Below are 6,682 nucleotides of genomic sequence, written 5' to 3'. Positions count from 1 at the left end.
AACCAAGTTTTTTAACAAACCGTGTACTAATATAGGAAACAGGATTTTTGGAACGAAAAGCTACAAACAGTGAGTTTCTCTATCGACCCCCCCCCCCCCACCGCCACCTCGTTTTAGCTGAAACTGTTTTAATCGATATTTAATTTTGTTTTGGGGGAAAAATATTCTTTATTTCATATGGAATCCATTGATATTGTAAAGACATTTTTATTTTACAAACTGTGTCTAATGCGAGATGAGTCTAGTTGGTTAAATAACTGTTAACTGAATTAGTAAGGGCACAGAAATATGGGTAGATCTATCAGGGTGACGCCCCCCACTTCCAATCACGTTGGCTTAAAAGTGGGTATATTTTGAGTATGGTATGTATCGAGTTATCAACTATAATTGTCATACATAATGTTGTATTCTTAGCTAGTCTACAACAGCACAATTTGTTTAAGAAATAAAATGCCTATTGTTTTGGTGATGTAATGACGCTAGATCATTACACAAGCTTTGGTGTTATAATGGTGGTAAGCCATTATACATGGATATTTTGGATATAATTCGGGGTGTAGTGATGATTACACACGAATGATATCGGATATAATGATAGAAGATCATTATATGGATGTTGTGTTCGATTTATATATATATATATATATATATATATATATATATATATATATATATATATATATATATATATAGGATGAGTATCATTATAGAACCCTTAAATTATTTAAGAACTTGAAGGATACATTTAAAACTAACGTTTTTTATAAAAAAATTTGTATGTTAATGTTATTTGAGTGTAGTTTCATCATTTTGTATATCTATATTTATAATTACAGTTTTGAAAATTAGTTTTTATACATATCTATGTTTTATTTTACACCTATGTAAATTTGTTAATACATAAATTTTACACATATGTAAACTTGTGATTTATATATGTAATCAAAATTTTTTATATAAAATATGATAAAACTACTCTTAAATAATGTTAGTATATAAAAAAAATTAAAAAAATGTTTGATTGTTTAGAGTTCCTAACAGTTCTTAACTTTTTTGGAGTTCTTAAATGACACCAACCCTATATATATATATGTGTGTGTGTCTGTATATATATATGGACTATTTTGTTATAAAGGGAAACTCACCAACACATTGTGTTGATCGATATTTTAATTTGCTTTTCAGGTAAAATGTTCGAGGAGGCATGGAAAGAAGGGCGTGTCGTGTATGAATAAAGTTGGAATAATGTAAACCGTGCAATGACTCGTGTATGAAACCCTGATAATGTAATATATATATTTTCTTTAATAAAAGATAAAGACTTTTTATCAATTGATCTATTGTTATTGGTTATCGGCATCTGTCGTAACCCGAACGACATAAGTTAAGTCTTCCGTTGTGTTAAGTTAAAATTTTCGGGGTGTGACAGAAGTTGGTATCAGAGCCAATTGTTATAGAGAATTAGAAAATATAAGGTTTTTCTAAACTATAGTCGTATATTCAAACACACGCTCCTTTCCCGCCTCTTGAAACGAAAAGGTAACAATATATATGTTGATAATTGATTATTACTAACTTGATATATGTTCTTTTCAGATGACTAGATCACTTGTGATTGTGATCGATTCCAATTCTAGCAGTGACAACACACCATTATTGCCGGTCGAGTTCCGCCTGGTGGTTGCATCTGGACATCCTGACTTCGAGAGCTGCACCTCTTCAGGTTACTCCCGGAAAAGCACCAGGGCTACCCGTGATGCATCTGCTTCCACTACCGTGACCCCTTTGGCTGTGATCCCCCCCCACAGCCTCCTTCAACAGAGCCCGTGGTTGAATCGGGTCCCAATAACCACGAGCTCATGATGATGCTTTTGGGAAAGGTTGCGGCTTACGAGAACATGACCAATACTCTCGTAAACCGTGTTCTCGCTATTGAACAAAAACATGGCAATGATGATCAATCAAACAATGCCCAATGTCAGTATGTGTTCGATATAAGGAACAAGGGGTTAAACAAGGAAGCAAGGGTGGATGAGTTAGAGATGAAGAATGGGGTGATCGAGCCCTGTGTATGTTACTTGATGAGCTTACATTAGATTGAGCTCACACGTAGTGTTGGTAGTTTGGGTAGTATGTTGTGTAACTTAACTGTTAAACTTGTAGTCTTTTGGGTATTATCTTGTAGGTACTTATGAACTATGGGTGGTGATTGATTGTGTAGTATGTATTACACCTAATTTTGTAGGTTTTTGTTAATTATATAAACCCCCCATTGTTTGATGATTATATATATGTGTTATGGATGATGCTATTTAATCCCTTAAAAGTTTAGAAAATATTTCTTTTTTTTCCAAAACTAACAAAATTATATTCTTTTCCTAAAAGAAAACATGGCACTTAAAACAAGACGATCAACTATCAATCAAGCGTCTGGATTACCATCCTCTCAAGATGTGTTGGCTCAATTAATCACTCAACATGTGAACACGGCCTTCGAGCAACATGAGGCTAACCGCAACGCAAGCCAAAACAAACAAAATACAACTACTAACATAAACGGAGGAACTCCTAGAACCGAAAATCTAAACGAAAACCCCTCGGGTAGTACGGTACGTGGGTGCTCAATCAAAACTTTACAAGGTTGCGTACCGAAAGAATTTACCGGTGCCGAAGAACCTTTGGAAATTGTCCGTTGGATCGAGAAGATGGAATATGTCATGAAAATCAGTGATTGCACTCCACTCGAACGGATAAAATACGGAGTATGTTCCAATCTATGGGGAGATTGTTGACTCAAGATTTGACCCAAAACTGATCATATGGAAGATTGGAATCTTCTCAACCTCCTCAGATATCACTAAGTATGGAACTGGGCACACCTAAGACATCCGAGCAAGGTTTTACTTATTCGGGCATGATATTTTGCCTACCGGGCAAGGTTATCTTCAAGAAGTCTTCTTTAGTGAATATCCGGGTAGGGTTCACTCTTTTGTGTATACCCGGGCAAGGTTCACTATATCAAGCAGGTTTGTTCTTCATAGCCGAGTAAGGTTTACTTCAGAGTAAGCACTTGGCTAACCAAGCTCATGAAGCCAAGTGATTGGAAGATCGGGCAAGGTATTCCTTGAATACAATGGTCCAGGTAAGCTTGATGTTTAATGAAATATCTTAAGTAACATCGGGCAGGGTTCAACTCAAGCAGGGTACATTGCTCCCAAGCACACTTTGCTAATAAGCTAATTCCAAGCAAGGAGTTGATGGGACCATTGAAGAACAAGGTTGCTCGTTGGATTATGTCGGGAAAAGTCTGATATAATCAAAAAGATTGAAGTCTGCTTGGTGAGTATTTTCCTTATGAAAATACTCCTAGTAAAGCATACCCATAAAACTGTTCCCGGGCACACTTCAAGGTTACAAAGTCTATCAAGGTAGGCAGAGCACAAAGTCTAGTCGGAGAAGTTTACTTATACAAAGCCTACCGGAAGACTTATTTTACACTTAGCATAGCTTTGAATATGTACGTTATATTTAGGGTTTCTAGAAGGAATGACAGCTGTAAAGGAGGTGTCAGGCCTATAAAAGGAATAATTAGGGCACGCCTCCTAAGCAGCGGCTGAATACGAAATTAGAAAGAATATTTGTTAAGTGACAGCCTTTCTTAATATTGTACGGACAAACTTTCCCATCAAGAAACCATAGATGGATTATCGTTTGTATGATTTGATATTATATAAAAGGAAATATTTTGAGTGAATCTTGTGTGTGTTAGTTATCTTTGATTAACTGTTTTTACTGGAGCAATCATTAAGAAGACATTGCTGATGATGGAATGTGGCTGTAACCACACAGCATGAGGGTAGTTTTTACTGGAGCAATCATTAAGAAGACATTGCTGATGATATCAAAAGGGCAAATGTGGCATTTATGGCATTGATTGAGAAAGGAGCTGAATCATCATCTCAGGTACACTCTGCTCCAATTTTGATTTGAATGAAATAATCAATGAATGGAAAATAAAAGTAGGCTAGCTGGAAAGTGAGTGTTTTAGGATGCAAGTACCATCAATGGATATGAGTCTAGTGAGCTCATAAGTGAAGAAAAGATTAAAAGTTTAGAAGATGACTGCATAAGTAGTTACAGAGCTCAGAAAAGATACACTACTGAGATTGATGGATTAAAGAAAATGATTGTGGAAGAAAAGATGAAGAACACAAAACTGCAAGTCGAGAATGAATTCTTGAAGAACTTGGTTTCCACAGGAAACATATGTGGTATCCTAAACCAAGTAAGGGAGAAAGATAAATACAAAACAGTTCCACAACCTTTCAACAACAAATTTATGCCAAAAGTTGATAAAGAGAAAAGAGATGCATATCTACAACAATTCAAAAATGTCTTTCATGACAAAGAAGAATTTATTGATTTGTACAAGAATGTTGAGGTGAATGCAGAAGGTCAGTTTGTGGTTAAGGAAGAGGTGAAAGAAGAAAAATCAATTGGAGTGCAAGTCTCTGAAGATGACATTGATTCTGATGATCTTAATCAAGATGATTTGAGTGAATTAAGTGATCAAATAACTAATGAAGAGATCAAGGCTGCTGATAAAGGAAGAAGAGTGAAGAAACCTGAATCAATTTCCATTGTATCCACCAGTCACACCAAGAATGAAGAAGCAAAATGAAAGAATGAAAAGAGAACATCTGTCTTTTGAAATTTGTGAAAGGAAGAAGATAAGCTACAATGCAGTGAGGCCTCCAAGCAAAGCTGTGTTGTAAGAATAAAACAAAACAACAAGAAAAAGGTGACTGAAACTGTTGATGTTGAAAATTTTATCCCTGTTTATCCAGTCTTTTCTAGTCATGAGGTGCTTGATGTTGGAAAAGTGGAAACCATGGAAGAATATGAGAAAAGACAGTCAAGACATAGAGAAAGTCAAGATGAAGAACCTATAATTATGGAAAAGATTGTCTTTGTCAAAAGCAAGACAGAAAGACAAGATATCAAGATTGAGGAATTTGTTCCTTTTTCAATTGATTATGATGGTCTGAAGACTCAAAAGACTCTTGGAGTCAAATCACCTAAAACAAGTGAAAGATTCAAGAAACCAAGTGAGCATGAAAGATACAAAGGAAAAGTATGGTGCAAGAAGTGTGATGAATATGGTCATCACATAGACTCATGTAATGAGAGATTCAACTTCAAACCTTTTCATGTCCTAGATGAAACAAAGTATGGACAAGACTTTGTTCTGTACAAGAAAAAATTTGATGCATAACTTGGAAAGGGAAAGGTGTGTGAAAAGGAAACAATAAGTTCAAATGAACTGAAATCAGCTAAGGAGACAAAAAATGAAAAGAAAACTGAAGTAAAAACAAAGAAACAAGATACTAAATCCGTAAGAAGAAGTTTGTATCCTAAGAAGCATGAAAAAGGTGTCAAAAAGAACATTCAGCCTTTGAAAATAAGTTCCAAACAAGATGCTCAATCAGTCAAGTCTGATGGCTCACAAGGATCACCAAGAAGTGACAAGACAAAGAACAGAGGTATCTTTCCTAGAAAGAAACCCACTGATCTGACAAGTGATGAGAAGTTCTTGTTAAAGCATGGATATAAACCTCATGGTTTTCTTTGGAAACCAAAGTGTGAAGCTAAAGTGGAAAAGGTTGATGATGTAAGACATTATTCAGAAAAGAAAGATTATGTTGTGCAAGAAGCTGACAATGCATCTAAAGAATTCAAGAACACTACTTCATTTGTGAAAACTCCAAGAGAGTGTGGATATGAAACTGACAACTCAGATAATCTTGAAGCCACTCATGAAGATCCTGAACCAACAACACTCACTTCAAATGCTGCCACTGAAATTGAAACTGATGAGATGCAAGTTGAAAAAGCTTGCACTTCATCACTCAACTAATAAAACTTTTTTCTTTTGTGCAGGAACAGACCACTCCACTGAATGACATATGGTACATGGATAGTGGATGTTCTAGGCACATGACTCGTGACAGGAGGTCACTTGTCAAATATGAAGAAAAGTTTGAAGGTCATGTGGCTTTTGGAAGTGATGAGAATGGAGGGAAGATTGTTGGAAAAGGAATTTTAACCAATGGAAAGGTTTCATTTGACAATGTGTTTCATGTTGAAGGACTCCAGTATAATCTGCTTAGCATATCACAAATGTGTGATAAGGGTTACAAAGTTGGTTTTGATGACTCACACTGTTTCATCTTAAAACCTGAATTTGTAATCCCACCTAAAATGATTATGATGATGGCCGCAAGAAATGGCAACTTATATGAGCTTAATATGAAAGAAGCTGTTTCAAGGGGTGGTACATGTTTTGTTTCCAAAGCCACTGAAAATGAGTCAAAACTGTGGCACAGGAAAATATGTCATGTGAATATTAAGAATATGAACAGACTTGTTAAGGGTGAACATGTCATTGCCTTACCTTCAAGAGAGTTCAAACTGGAAGATCATTGCAGTTCATGCCAGAAAGGCAAGCAGCACAAATCCTCTCATAAGACAATGCTCATCAACTCAATTGATCAAGCACTTGAATTACTTCACATGGATCTTTTTGGTCCTGTGAGTGTGCCAATTATAGGAAAGAAAAGATATTGTCTTGTGATCATTGATGATTCCTCAAGATATACTTGGGTTTATTTCCTAAGTACAA

This window comes from Bidens hawaiensis, unplaced genomic scaffold (genome assembly GCF_021521415.1).
Source record: "Bidens hawaiensis isolate Kalapana, Puna unplaced genomic scaffold, B.hawaiensis_p1.1 tig00026590_1, whole genome shotgun sequence".
Classification (NCBI taxonomy): Eukaryota; Viridiplantae; Streptophyta; class Magnoliopsida; order Asterales; family Asteraceae; genus Bidens; species Bidens hawaiensis.
Note: the sequence above shows the minus strand (reverse complement) of the source record.